The sequence below is a fragment of the Choloepus didactylus genome, chromosome 3 (assembly GCF_015220235.1).
Source record: "Choloepus didactylus isolate mChoDid1 chromosome 3, mChoDid1.pri, whole genome shotgun sequence".
Lineage (NCBI taxonomy): Eukaryota > Metazoa > Chordata > Mammalia > Pilosa > Megalonychidae > Choloepus > Choloepus didactylus.
Genome location: NC_051309.1, coordinates 61164908 through 61181538, shown reverse-complemented (window position 1 = coordinate 61181538; position 16631 = coordinate 61164908).

The window sequence follows — 16631 nt, the reverse complement described above, 5'->3', positions numbered from 1 at the left end:
ATTTTTCTGTCAGTTTTCATTTAGGATAGTTTCTATTACCAACTCTTCATGTTCACTAATCTTTTATTCTGCAACATCTAATCTTCTGTTAATCCTATTTAATGTAGTTTTCACCTTACTCATTGTGTTTTTCATTTTTAGAAGTTTGATTTAGGTCTTTTATATACCTTCCTCTTCTGTAATTTATATGCTTATTTTTTGTAGCCTCATGAACCTATGGATTACAGTTCTATCTACTTTAGTGTAGTTCTCTGCTAAATCTATCACAGTTGTAATTATGTCAATTTTGATTGGTTTGGGGGAGGTCATTTGAGTCAGTTTTCATTTGATTGATTTTTCTCCTCATTATATGTTGTATTATCCTGCACTGCCAGATTCCAGTGTCTTGAGATCTACTGTTTCATATTTTTTGCATGTGATATTTTTAGATGTTGCAGGCCCAGTGCCTGTTATTCCACCTTGGACATTGAATTCTTCAATATTTCATTTTGACCTCAATTTACTGTTAATTATGACTATAACAAAGAAAAATATTACCTAATTTTAAAACTTATTTGAATTATATAATATCATATTTCATTCCATTAAAAATGTATTAGTACTTATTGAATATTCACCTAAATGCTGATTAGCCCACAAGTGTGAGAAAACTAAACAAGGCTGAAGAAATGGACATATAATTTATGTATAATAATATAATAACAATAAGAATCAATCTGGTACCATGCAAAAGGATAAATAAACTAATAAATAAACAAGTGAAATTGTGGATTAAACATCACCGATGCTTTATGAAACTAAAATTGTTAATTTCTGAGAAAGTAGAGTACAGAGCTGAGATAGACGATACTTTCGTAAATTCTGAAATAAAAGTTGTTGTGCTTTTCTGTGTCTTTAACTACAAAATCATATAGAAGTGTAGAAGAGAAAATGCAGTATATTTACTAAGAAGAAAGACTCTTTGTGAATACCGTTTTTGCATAAATAGTCAAAGAACTAATTGAAATCATGTTAAAATGGTTTTAAATTAGAAATATTTATTAATGGATTTTAAATAGTTAACAGCTAAGGTATGTTTTAAAAGAGGTGGGTGTTATTATATACCCATTTTACACTACTGATGTAAAAGCAAGACAATATGTCTAATTATATATTAATATGCATATGCCTTTTTAATCTCATATTTTTTAAAGAATTTATAAATATGAAAAATGGAGCTACCAGAGTTATTTATATTTTGAATTGATTTAGGTTTTTTTCTCCTAAAGCATGATAGAGTTTCAGTCTATTATAAAAAGACTTTTCACCCTTATTTCTGCATGCTGTTCTACGATATAGAGTAAGAACTATAGTGAGGGGCTTAATGTTAACCTGGGAAAAGAGCTTTCATTTATCCATTAAACAAAAATCCAATCTTATTTCATTTTTACTAATATGCATTCCAAAAAGTCAGTATATAGTCAGATTTAAGTTCTGAGTTTTAAGATAATGAACCAAAGCCACATTAGAATCTGTAAGGATTGTTGAGTCCACAGAAGATGTCATTACCCAAATGTTTACCAGATTACCCCAACAGCCCTCCACACAACTCTCACCTATGCTAGGTACACCATATTAGCTCATTTTAAATACTTAAAAATGTAATACACAAAGTAGCTTTAATTCTGATCATCTTTAGCAATCTGGGAAAAATAAGATGCATAAATATATTTATTGAGCATTTATATGTACTCATCCATTTATTAATTCATTTATTGCATAAATATAGTTTGAGTGTTGACATGGCCAGGAACACAGTAGGTGCTGAAGATACATGAATGTCTTGCACTGAGAGTTTCTGGATTCGCAGACTTCGTTTTAAGTGAAGAAGAATGATACTAGACAACTTGTTCAATGAACTATGATAAATGTTAACTCAGAATTATACAAGATACCTTTGTTGCCTATCCTTCTCTGGTGGACTTAGGGAAGGCCTCACTGAGGAAGCAGTAACTTTTATCCAGAATAGAAATAACTTCTATTCTCCTGATTATACAAGAAAGTTATTATTAAAATTTTTTGAATAGTGCTTAAAATAATAAGAAATGTTAAAGCAATGTGCCTAAGATAACCACCAGAAATATTTTGGTGACAAACTTCTCATAAAATTTCTCCCTGTCTTCATTCTATTAGATTTTATGTAACAATGAGGGTATCAATTAATATTCTCAAACAATTAGAGATGTTTCTTTCTGCACTTAATAAAGATATGCAGGAAAATACACAGAATTTGTTTAATCATGGAAATCAAATGGAAGAGAAAAGATGGCCCTTAACATTTAATTCTTTAGTATCTTTCAAATGCACTTACTCCTCTGTATACCAAATGCCATCACTTTACTTCACAGCATTCTCATCTCTTCCTGTATCATTGCCATGTCTTTTTAACAGCTCACCCTAATTCCAGTCTTCACTGAACTTCAATGCAGAGCCATTTCTTTTTCCTAAAATGTAAAGCAAAAAAAATATTTCTTACCACTGCTGAATAACCTTTGATGAATCCTGCAATATTCAATCTGTGGAATAAAAGCCAAACTACTTAAGATGAGCTCATCAACATCTGACCACAAATGCATGGATGGAAAAATGAATGGACTGAATTCATTCTAGTGACTTCAAATATTGGAATGGTGACTGTCCCATAATGGGTGTTCAACACTTATATACTTTTTAAATGGACATTGTCTTGGTTTGCCAGGTCTACTACAACAAATACCACAAACTGGTTGGCTTAAACAACAGCAATTTATTATGTCAGAGTGTTGGAGGATAGAAGCCCAAAATCAAAGAATCAACAAGCCATGCTTTTTCTGAAGTCTACAGTGTTCTGGTGGTGGGTTTGCAGACAATCAGTCTCTGCCTCCATCACATGGAGGTCTATCTCCTTCTACCTCCTCCTGTGGCTTCTATTCTGGCTTCTTTTCCCATGTCTACATTTCCTTTGCTTATAAGGACTCTACTCATATTGGAGTAAGGCCCACACTGATTTAATTAGGCATAAACTTATATGATCTTCAATGATTCTATTTACAAATGAGTCCAAACCCACATGACTAAAGGTTAGAACTTGAATGTGTTTTGTGGGGACATGATTTAATCCCCAACAGACAGATATTTAATGGAAAAGGAGCTTTCCTTGAAGGTATTTTTAACACACTGCCTTAATGATGAAAAATAACAGTGGTTATTGTTCCAGAAGGGAAATGGAATACAGCATCTTTGAGTCTAGCACACAAACTATCATATAGTTTGCTACTAATTAATATTTACTGGATGGATAAATCTCAAGAAATTTTTTTGATATCCAGGGAGGTAGGTGATGAATAGATATGATGAAGTACCAATTTGCATAACATTATATGCCAAACTGCTGATTAGGGCAGGACATAGAAATTTAGGAAAATAGTTACAATAGATCATGGGAATGTATCAATACAGGGATTTCAGGTATGGCATAGATAACATGACAGAAACATGAAAGAAAGCTAAATCCAAAGAGTTGGTTGAATTTGCCAATAAATCTTTAACTCCAGAGAAATAGCTTTGGATATCTCTTTGGATATCTGCATTTTAATTGTTAATTATATTCCTTAAGAGTAATAACACATTTATCACCTGCCATATTGTCAGAATTAGTTTATCTTGGCAAAAATGAATTCATTACTGCCTATTCTCACAAGCAGAGGTTTCAGAAAGTAAGATAAAAAATCAGGTGGATTTTATTGCAATTATTAGGCAAGATACTACAGGAGTCTTGAAATAAGCAGGGAAAATATGAAATACTAAAGCAGTAATGCAGAAGAATAGAAGCTAATTGAGAAACATTAAGTGAAAAGTGCAGCTTGATCTGGATCTGGTACTGCTTAAAACATCAAGTAAAGTATCCTATATACTGGACGCTTAGCACCCTTCCAAAAATGTTGCCCAGGAGGCCTCTGACATAGTTAACTCTTCCAATATATTCAGGTCTCCTAACACCTTACTAGAAAGGGCACTTTTCGCCCCCATTTCACCTTTATGCTTAAAATGTTTTTTTTTTTTTAACTTCTTTTTGTTACTCAGCATTATGTTATATGCATTATAAAGTATAATATGAGTGCAAATATTTTATTATTTTCTACACTGCTGTATCCCCAGTAACTAAAATAGCATATGAAGTATAGTAAGTGTTCACTAAACTGTTGTTGAATGAATGAATGTGTGTTTGCAGAACAGTCCCTTATTTATACTTTATTAACCTCTGTTGTCATCAGCATAAGGAAACAATGTTAAGTGAAATTTGGGAGTTAAGAAATAAAATCCTGAAGGCAAAATTGCAGGTAGAAAGGAACACATGGGATATTACTGAAGGTCATTGGAGTTTGGGAGCCATCACTTCATGGATGTAAGAACCCATGTAATTCTTTCACAAATGGAATTCAAATTCTACTAAGAAATGTTCTTATACCTCTGAGAGAAATCTAACATCATTCAAGAAATTATGCATCAGAGGAAGCCCATCAGAATTTATGTTACATTTTGACATGAATTCTATTGTATTTACAACAGCATCCACTCTTTAATTAGGCCCAATCTAAGCACTTCAAATCTGCTAGATTATAAGAATGATTATTCCGGCTTGCTAATGCTGCCATTATGCAAAATGCCAGAAATGTTTTGGCTTCTTTAAAGGGGGTTTATTTGGTTACAAAATTACAGTCCTAAAGCCATAAAATGTCCAAACAAAAGCATCAGCAATAGGGTACCTTCGTGAAGAACACCGATGGTGTCTGGAAATCCCATATCAGCTGGGAAGGCACATGGCTGGTGCCTGCTCCAGGGTTCTGCTTTCAAAATGACTCTCTCCCAGGATGTTTCTCTCTAGGCATATGGGGGTATTCTCTTAGTTTCTCCCAGGCAAACTCTGGACTAGCAAAAGTCTACTTTCAATGGCCGTCTCCAAAATGTCTCTCTCAGCTGCAGCAGCCTGGGCCTGCAATGGCTCTTTTTAAAGGATTCCAGTAAACTAATCAAGACCCATGCTGATTGGGTGGGGCCACACCTTCATGGAAAAATCTAATCAAAATTGTCACCTACAGTTAGGTGAGTCACATCTCCATGGAAACAAACTAATTCAAATATCCCACAAGATTGAATTAAAAGATCATGGTTTTTCTTGGTGGGGGGTAACAGGCATAGTATATCCAAACCAGCACCATGACCATTTCCTATTTTATAAATTGTATAATTCCTTAAATTATGAGATCACAAGTACAGCTTCAATTTGTCTATGTGTTTGATCTCTTTTCTTCCAACAGCTCAGTATTCTGTAAATAGATATGCTAAAGAAAAGCCAAATAGTAAGGTAAATCTGCCTGTGGTGACAATGGTATGCTGTTTCCATTATTAAATGCAAAACAAAAAGCAGAACATGAAAGAGTAAGGAACACTCATGTGTTAATTACCATATTGATTTAACTGTCTTCAATTAGAATATAGTCTACATTTTAGGAATTGTTTTCCCATAGATGGTCTCACACTTAAAAAAAAAAAATAAGCATTCGATGTCTCCCTTTAATATGTGAAACCTAAGGGGAAAAAAAAAACCCTGTCTGTTATATTTCATTAGAACCCTATATGTTATATTTTATTAGATTAGCTGCCAAAGGATAAGAATTTAATGTGACAAAATTAGAAACAACACAACAGTATAAAATTTAACCTTACCCTCTCATTGGAGAATTAATTGATCTATAGCTATTCATTAAATAGTTGGTCATTAAGTTTTTTATAAAATTTGCTATTTCAAAGTTACCTTTTATATTAACTTTTAAATAGGTTATATTGGTCAACTTATTCAATAACATCACCACCTTAGCAAGAGAGCACCTTCAAATTAACTTTTTTGTGATTTTTTTTTAAAATAATTTCTCCTTCATCACATTATTTGCTGCATTGCACTGAAATTATTTCATTTGTCTTCTTACAATCAGCAAAATTATTTTCCTGAGAGTAGCCTTTATTGAAAATGAGGAAATCATGTGTGTGATAGATTTTCATGTCAGTTTCAAAATAGCTTCTAATTGTTAAGTTTGGTTAAACTATCTATGCCTTACTTCTTTATCCATGACATAAATAAGTACTTTCATCAGCGGATTAATGCAGAATTACTGTGAGTGGATCAGAGTTAAATTCCATTACATTCCTAAGTGTTAATCAATTAGTCATTTCACTAGCTATAGGTCATAACATTGGACGGCCTCAAATAACTAATTCCCTACACTTTTCAAAACCAAAAATATGCTTCTTAATTCAATTTGAGGAAATATGTCCTTTTTATGGCTAATTTTACCTTTTCCTTTTCAACTTCACTCAAATCCTCCACCCCTGCCCTTTGGGCATGCACAGAAACCCTCCTCTACACATCTATCCATGACATGTGATTAAGTGTTCTTTTAACTGCTGGCATGAGCTGTATACTAAATATTGTACCTATCAAGCTTTTACATGTTTTCATTTTCAGATTTCCATTTAAATGCAAATTCTGCCATTTAAATAGAGTTCTCAAGTGCTTTATTACACTATAATTACTATTTCCCATCTTCCTGGAACCAACTGCAGGAAAGGCCATAGATCACTTCACTAGCCCTCTAAAAGTGCAATTGAAATCAAGAAGTCATCATCGCTAGCATTTCTGAATGACATCCATTTGTTAAGGGAGGCCTGAGGGACTGATTCAAACCATGTCCTAAAACCTGTCCTGCCCTGTGATTTACAGGAACAAGAACAAACAAAGCCCACAGCTACCATTTCTTCAGGTTCACGTGGTTTTGGCAAAGATAAGTTGCAATTGAAATGCTGCCCTCATTTTGAAAAGAGTCACATGCCAAGTGATACAAATAAGTTCTAATGTCAAGGGACAAGACAAGAAACACAAATATATTTAGATATTGTCCATCCTTATTGAACAAAATGCAATCAATCATGGTTTAAACTGACTAATAAATATGCTAAGACTAACATTTTCTATTGGATTATGCATTGATAATATGACCACGATTAATATAAAGATATAAATAAAATGCGGATTTTAAAGTCCTTAAGATTTATGAATATAAATGAAATTAATCCTATAACTTAAGATTGCAAAACTATAGAATAACTTTAAAAATCATGAATTATAGCATTCTTAACATATAATTCTTAACATTTTAACACATTTCATGAAATTTTTAATACAAACATTTAATAAAATCTTGATGCAATATATTCATTTATATACATTGTGGTTATTTGGGGGGACTGAAAACCCAGTAAAAACGGTTTCCTTAGGCAGTTTATGTTCAAAATGCTTGTTAAATTTACTTGAATCTCTGCTTTGAGAGGCTGTGCTGCACAGTGGAAAGACTATGGATGTTTTTTTATCAGACAAAAACGGGTTCAAACAAGATTTCAATGACTAAATTGGTGTCCTTGAGCAAGATATGTAATCTGTCTCTAAAAATGGAATCTGGAAAACTGAAGGTAAAAAGTATTCCAGAAGCTATCACAAAATAAGTTTATAATGTGTGTATGTGTTGTGTATGTATGTATATATGTGTGTGTATGTGTGTGTGAATATATATACAACATCATTGACCACTGGGCACCTGACTTCCTCAGATATTCAAAATCCCCATTGCTTAAATCTGTATGCATTATGGGCATAATGATTACTTTTTAAATACTAGGAAAAGAGTTACAACTTAATTCATAACTTCTTGATGTCTAAGCCTCTCTATTAATAATAAGATGCTTTTTGTCCAGTTCAGTGCATTACAAACCCTAAGACTTTGAATGAGTATCATGATTCCACCAATGAAGGAGACAAACATAACCATTTACATACAGAGTAGGTTCAATTTGAGCCCTGTCACCCCTGGCAGTAACCCTTTAAAGTGTATTAAATCACCAAGTAGAAATATATTCTTCGTTCTACTATTTACTCTCACCTTGACTCCTTGTTAATTTGTCTCTCAAATAGAGGTAAATCAGGCTTCATTTTCTAAGTGGAATTTTAATATCACATTGTTGTAACAAAAATTTTAAGCCAACTGAAATGCTACTCACAAGGCTCTGGTTTTGATAGTCTCTGGTCCATGATGAACTTCTCAGAACACATCTTGCAAATTTGCTTATTATGAAAATATAAATAAATTTGAAAACTTAAAGTATTCCTCAGCATTTGATATAGTTAATTAGTTGTTAGTGTACCTAAGAAAGTCAATTAAAAATTCAACTCTGTTTAACACAGGACAAAGGAAAAAATCGCCTAGCCACCCTAATTTTAATCTGATTATATTTATATGGCTAATAAGTCTGTAACTGCCAGAGTCCTTGGGGAACTTTTTTGGCAAACTAGGTCATAATGTTCAGTATTCTGACCCAATGTTCAAGTCTGAATTAACAGAAAGTGGCATTCCTTGGTTTAAATCCTACTTTAAGTACTGTTCACAATTAGTTAGTTCTACTTGTTTCAATTTTGCTTCCCAACTGTTCTTTAAACTTTCTCCTAGGATTCTAACCTGAAAGATTTTATATTTCCCACTTTCATTTATATAAATTAATAGAGTAGGTCCAGCACATAGCTCCATGCAGAAAATAAATACTCTCTAAGCTTGATGTTATGGATTTATCTTTACCCTAATTCTGTTTTCTAGACAGCAATATTTGAACTCTGTAAATTGTTTCAGAATGTCAGCAGAACTCAATTGCCTTTGTCAAGATATTAACAGTATCAGTAATTGAATCTTTCTCTCTTTTCAATTCATGGTCCTGGCTACATTATGACATCTATAGTTTCTGGCAGTTCACCAGATTTCTGCTTAACTTATTTAAACTTTAAAACGTGGAACAACTGTAGATGAGTCTAATGGCACCCAATGGGATTTCATTTTTTTATTTATTCTTTCTCTCAACACCAATATATCTTGAGTGTCCACTCTATGTCCAGGAGCAAATTCAGGCACCAGGGACACAGGTATGAGCAAGTCAGATAATTCTCTGCCCTCATAAATTCATAAATTTAGTGGGGAAAGAAATACAGAAATAAACTTGCACTCAAATAAATACATTGCATGATGTCATCAATAAGTGCTATGAGGGAATAAAAAGGGTCAAGGTGAAACAGTGACATGAGTTGGGAAGGGGCGTGTATTATAGATGGAGTGGTTATAAATGTCTTCTCTGAAGAGATGAAACTTGTCAAAGGTGAGTGAGGATATTTGCAAATATTTTGGGGGAAAAAGTATTTCCAGGCAGAGAAAATTGCAAGAGAGAGGTCCTAGAAATAGAACTATCTGACATGTTCAAAGAACAAAAATGATGGCAGATTGGAGCCAAGTGAACAAAAGAGGATGTTGATAATAAATGAGGTTAGAGTAGCCACCAAGGACCACATCATTTGAGGGCCCTTAAAATTCAAAGCAAAAACTTTGAATTTTGGTCTCTATGATGGGAATTGATTTGCTTTCAAAGATCACTTTGGCTACTATGTGGAGAATTGACTATAAGTAGAAGAGTGAAAACAAGTATACTAATATGATGTTGTGTAATGATTCTGGAGAGACAATAGTTAAATGCAAGAGGCTGGTAGCAGTGGGGAGACCAGCAATAAAGGGCCAAGGATGTGTGTTTAAGGTTGTTAATTGATATGGATATGCTAACCCTTTCTTTCTCAAGATAAAACCCTTGATCCTTTTACTTCACTCACCACATTGACAAATCATGTTGATTCAGTCTTCAAAATATATACAGAATCCAACTCTCTCATTTGCCCCATTGTTACTACCTTGGTTCAAGTTCCTGGTATCTCTTGCCTGGTTGAATATCTCCTAAGTGTTCTTCTTTCTACCCTGCCCCCCAAATTATTCATTGTCAACAGAGCCATAAGGGTGATCCTGTTAAACCACAGGAAAGTCATTTTACTTTTCTGCTCAAAACCTTTGAAATGCTTCTCAGTGATCTGGCTTATAGTTAAATCTTCAATCCTGTCCTCTCTTCACTCCTCCAGCCCACTCCCCTAAGGCTGCACAGGTCTTCTTGGTATTATTCTAGAAACACATGACACAAAACCTTTGTACTTTCTTAGCCTAGAACTTTATCCTCTGCCTAGAACTTGCTTCTCCCAGATGACCTTTATCTTATCCCTTCTCCAATATCATGTTTTTATTTAGTATCAACATCTCAATTAGGCCTTCCTTAATTTACTTAAAACTGCAATATCTAATATTAACCTTTCTAGACCCTTTCCCTCTTTCATTTTACTCCATAAAACCTACATAATTGTATATCTCATTTATTTGCTTTCTTATTGTGCATCAGTGTCCGTGTGCTAGTCATTCACGCTGCCCAGGGAATAGATCCAGATCTCCATCTCCTGGGTACATGGGAAGATTGCACTTCCTGGCCCTTTTATGTTTGTGACTAGATCTGGCAAACAAGGTGTGAGCAATGGTGCTGGGTTACGTTTCTGTTTGGGATTGTTTGCTCTCTGATTGCTGTCCTCCAGAGCTCTCTTTACTTCTGCTTCTGTGGTTGGCAATATTCCAGACAGTAGCTGCCCCATCAGCCCAGAGAGAGGGCATATGGAGCAGAGCCCCCAGTCAATCTGAAATAGAGATTTTACCTATAGAGGCAATAAAGTTTAAGAGGTTTAAGCTGATAATAGTTTGGGGTGATTTAATACCCTAGCAGCATTACCTAGAGCTATGTGGGCAAGAATTTTCTCCTGTTTTACTCATTCATTGTTGTATTCTTAGCAGCTAGAAGAATATCTTCTACATAGGTAACTTCTCAAAAAAATAATTGCTAAATCCCAGAAGCTTTTAATTATTTCACTCTAGTGTCAAGAATGCCCCCTCATTGAACTCACCATTATCCATCCTAACGTCATAGTCTCCATAAAAAATTGACTTCCATTGGGATATCCAAATGATTGTAATGCTGGATCACATTTATGATTTAAAATGTTTATTAGCCTTGGGGGACTATAGAAGAGCTAAAATCTCTCCTAGAACTTCATTTGTATGGTTCTACTGTCAACGATGGTGACTATTGATGACAGAGAAGTTTAGTGAAAATGAAATAAATGAGAAATTAGGAATGTTTGCCAAGTGCCTTAGATAACCATGTTGGGTCATTAACAAGAGAGAATAATTTACTCAACACTTTAATCTCTTTGTTGGAAAGACAGTTTTACAGAACATGCCGGCTCGTTCTGAATCAAGGCGGTAGAGAAGTTTGTGCCCTGCCCAGAGCAAATCATCACATAAGGGTGTTAATGTTGCATACTGATGCATAGGCAAGATGCTCTTCTAGCATAATATGAATTTTTTTGGTTAGAATAATGAACTGTAAATACAATAGCTATTACCAGAAATCAACATAATTTGTGATATAGCATGCCTACATAAATGATTCATAGTAGATTACTTTTTGGAAACAGGAACACTTTGAAGGAGCTAGAGACAGCAATAGATAGCCATAGTTGCTATTAGAGACCATTGAAGAAAAATATAGAATTATTCAGTTGCTTATGAAAAGTTATTAGTGGAATTTTATCTTTCCTTTCTATTCAGAGTTCTTCTTAAGTTTCTTTGGTTTCTGATATTTCATCCAATTTTAAGCAGCTGCCAGAAAATGCTCTTGCAAAATGATGACAGAAACCATTGCCTATAATGTTTTGTCGGTAGCAGAGGAGGGTGTTAGACTCTGGAAAACTTCACACATTTCTTCCTAGCATGAGCCTTGCTATAAGCACAGATGACTTCACTCATCTACATTCACATCCAGGGTAAAGAAACATACTTTTCTTTCAAGAAAGGTTATGAATTCTGTTTTAATTTGCTAAAGTTGATGAAATGCAATATACCAGAAATGGGTTAGCTTTTAATGGGGATTTATTAATTTACATCCAAATTAAGGCATCAGAAGGCGATGTTTTCTCCCTGATGACTAGGTACCTGTGATCCTCAGTTCCTCCATTACATGGCCAGGCACGTGGTGACATCTACTGGTCTCTACTTTATCTCCCAGGTTTCATTGCTTGCAGCTTCTGACTTCAGGGGCTTCATCTTTCAGGTTCTCTGGAGCTTTTTTTTTTCTGTATTTTCTCTCTGTCTTTTATCCTTTTATGAAGGACTCCAGTAAGAGGATTAAAACCTACCTGGGGCATGCATCACCTGAAACAATGTAATCAAAATGTCCCACCCACAATAAGTCTACACCCACAGGAATAGATTAAAATGACATGCTCTTTGCTGGGGGTACTTACAGCTTCAAACCATCACAGATTCTGATATAGAGAACTATGAATGGTGACACTGGTCAGATTCAAAACCTCAAATTATAGCTATGTAAGTACATTTTGGTTGCTCAAAAGAAGGAATTAGCTTCCCTACCTCCACTTATTATCCATATAAATGTATTTGGCCTATGGTTAATTCATAAAAAATAATATAGACTTGACTTAAAAATTGATGGCCTAATTTGCAGGTATTTAGATATCTGTAAAAGTGAAGCTGAACTAAACAAGATCAAAGTACAGTATATTTAAATTGCTCTAATTTAAGTAATTGTGTTATAATGTAAAGTACAGGAAATAGCAATTGTAGTATATACTCAAAGCTTAAATGCACAACTTTAGTCAGATCAATTCAGCCCACTATTAGATTTATGATCTGATAAAGTTATGGCAGTTATGAAGTCAAACTTCAGTCTGAGCTTTCTCTTCACTTTGAATTTTCCTATCTGGGGGAAAATGCATCACAGAAATACTTCTATTGGCTTTTCATAAACACTTTTAACTTCCTTTAAAAATAACTAGGGGTAGAAGGGAGGGCCCATGGGATCCCATTTTGTCAAAATGATTCTAAGTGCCAAAGACAATTTTTCCTTATTACTCATTAGGTCTCATGTCCATGATGTGATATTTTAGGGCAATGGGACTATGGAGAATTTAGGGAAGGGAATATTTCCAGTGACTAAGGTGAGGCTTATCAGTTTGTCCTCTATTTTACGGTCAGTAACACCTCCAAGATTACTGGGGATAAGTTGTTTAAATTAAGTGGGATCCTTAAGTATACCTCTAATTTAAGCCCCAGCATCAATTAAGGCCATTCAGGTTTGATAATTGGTGCATTTTAGCAGATGTTAATAATGCTAATTCAGAATCTATGCTATGGAGGTGCAAAATAGTCAGTCAGTGATCTTTATCTTTTTGTTACATAAATTCTTTTAGTAAATTTTGTGAACCTCTTTTTCAGTTCTGTTTTTTTTTTTTTGTAAACTTCCTGTGCATCCATTTTTTTTTTTTTTTCTTTTTTAATTGTTCTTTTTGTTTAGTTGTTTGGTTTTGATTTCAGATATATTTCAAAGGGTGCCTCCCTATTCCACTCATTTGTATAAGTTTCTTTCTCCAGAGGGTCTCAAATCACTATTGCCATGTTTAGAGGCCTCCCTCATATCCTCGATTGCTTTATTGGGTTTAAGAACCCTGGGCTTGAGGTAGGATTCAATTACCTCCTTTGTTGTACCACTGGTGTGCATGGTTATTTTTCCCTACGATGCTGCCAATCAAGACCGTCATTGTGACAGAAGCAGCAGCAATAGCAAAGGCATTTTGTAACATCCTAATGAGCCATTTGCCTTTAGAAGTGTGACTTTAGCTTGTGACATGACAGTTATCTTCCATACGAGTGACCACTTTACAGCATCACAGTATTTCCTCTGAACATTCTATAGAATGGAGACCAACTTTTGGTTGAGACACACAACCAGTGGTCACAGACAAGAATTGTTGACCCAAGCCTAGTATCAGTCACAGTTTATGCTGGAATCAAGATACATAACTAAATGTGAGACACACAGATAGGCATGGGCTATGGCACACAAACCAAGGCCACTTTAAGAAGAGCTCAACTTCCATACTCTTGTCTCTGTTTGTCAATTACCAAAACCTCTGAATTATGTCAAGTCTACAGGAGATTCAAAGTTTAGAAATTATATGACGTAAGTTTAGTGGAGGAAAGAGAAACAACCATGGGTGGTTAAAGCAGAAAGTGTTGTAGTACAAAAATTAGTTACAAATAATTAGAAGAGCTTCAAGGGGTGGGTTCTAGCCTGAACCAGAAAAACAATAACCTCTAGAAATATAGAAGTGATTCATCAAAGGATCTATAACCTAAGAGCTACCACTGAAGCTATACCAGAAAGAACTGCTTATGGTCATTTCTCAACAAATTTTAGCTATAAAGGAATAATCCATATAAAGCGCTCTCTGAACAATTTGTGTGTAGCATAGTAATATCAACATTCTGCTTTTTGTTATGGTATATTTATTTCTTTGCCATTCATCAACATTTGCTAAAGTTTATTATTTTATTTTCTGATTTTTAAAATGAATTAATAACTTTTTAATCACTATGTTTGAAGAAGGATATATCACTTTCAATCATGTTGCTTTATTTATGTTTATTTCAGCAAAATGTGAGACTATGTAAAACACTTTAGAAAACTGATCCTAATCAATCAACTTTCTAAATGACTTCTTTAGTGTGTCATGTGCTAATTAGTATATGCTGACTCACTTTATAGGTGTGGAAGTAATTTTGCTGAAGAGTGATGTTCAGCTTAATTTTTATTTCTATTTGACCATAAATGTTTATAATCTTTTCTGATTTTTGTATTTTTAAAAAATGAGTCCCCATAAATTTAATTATGACCAGAATATTTAAAGGAATAGTATACTAGAACAAATTTTTAATCCCCCAGGTGTACATGGTATCAAAATGCTCTTATTATATTATTTATCATAATTTCATAAAATTGAAAATTAAAACAATAATAATCTTCCATAGCCAGATTGTTAGAAAAAAGGAAATATGTGATTTTCCTGATTTGGCACATGCTAAGGAGTCCAAGCTTGGAGCATTTTTTGCTTAAACAGTCCTATTTGCAAGATCTGATTATTGTGCTCTTGTGTTCAGAAAGAATGAGTTAGGGTATTAAAATTTATGAGCAAAATGAAGGCTTCACCTTTTTTCCATAGGATAATGATGGCTGTGTTAATCCAAATCTCTCTACACATCCTTCAAAACCATGCAGATTAATATGAAGAGCAAATAAAATCACATATTACCAATGTATAGCGCATAAGTGGAGACAAAGAACAAACAAATGTTCTGAAACCATCAGAACCAGAGGATTTTTTTTTTTTCAAAACATTTGGCATAAGTGACTGAGAGAATAAAGAATCTGGTTTGACATTATTCTTCAACTTAAAATAATTTATGTTAACAAAATTTACCATATTAGCTGCGTTCTATGGATTTTATAAATTACATAAGAATTATTCAAAATATGTTTTCAAAATATCTTGTAATTAAAAGAATGGTAAGAACAGCTATTTCTTGAAGCAGTTTGAGTTACATTCATTTTCCTTGAAAAATGAAACAAATTTGAAAAAAACTTCTATTTTTTTTTTTTTTACTTGGAGAAAGTTGCTAAAATTTTGAAACAGCTATTTTACTATCTTCTTTAAGAAGTGTGAATCATATGCAGAGTTAAATCAACCTGTCATCAAGATAGAGAAGTTGCTTTTCACTGAATGCAATATATTTTTTCTTCAGTTTTATATCATTTTGGATTTTGTGGCCGATTAAAGATTTCCGTATATTAACAGACACCTCTGCAAATATTTGTAGACTTCTCAAGTATTGACTAATCAGCTAGACTGCCAAAATAAATTTTTTCTTGATAATTGCCAAATTAAAAACCATAGTTCTTTTTTTAAAATATTTAATACCTAGACACTGAGTGTCAAAATTCAAATTTCATGTTTAAAAAGCAAACTCACATTTAGAAAAGACTCTATTCTAGTCTTATTAGTAAAATAATGTAACAGACATTTACTGTATGAACAGTGTGAATTCTAACAAAATTAATTGCCCAGAGATAGCTAGGAAAATTATCTCCTCATAGCTAGATCAGCAATAGGGCAACTCAAAAGGACAAAGTAGCACTATTTACAACAGATAAGGGGTTGAACTCATTACAATAAGGTCTACTTCCAGTACTTCATATAACCCAGTCACAGAGAGTTAGGAGCCACATTAGATGGGAATTATGTGGAAGGATCCTCTCTGGTAGGTTAAGTTGATGAAAAAATTACAAACTGCTTCTTCAGAACAGCAAAGAGGGCTCCTATAAAACCAAGATGGAATTCATGGCCTACAGTACAGCCATATGTTAGTATATATATTTCTGTAGTTTTGATCTCGGTAGAATTCAGACTCCTTTTTCTGTGATCTCAGTTGGGGATTGAATCATGCCCCTCACAAAAGGGAAGCAAAGGTCCCAACCTCTGGTCTTGCGGGAGTGAATCCATTTGTATATGGGACTTTTGAGGATTCTATTAGTTCAGCTATGCCCAAACTGAATGACGGTGAGTCTTAATCCAATATGGCTGAAGCCCTTATAAATAAAGGAAGTTGGACACAGAATGGAAGCTACCATGTGCATTGCCATGTGACACAACAGTCAAGGATCAAGGATCATTGGCAGCAAGTCATAGA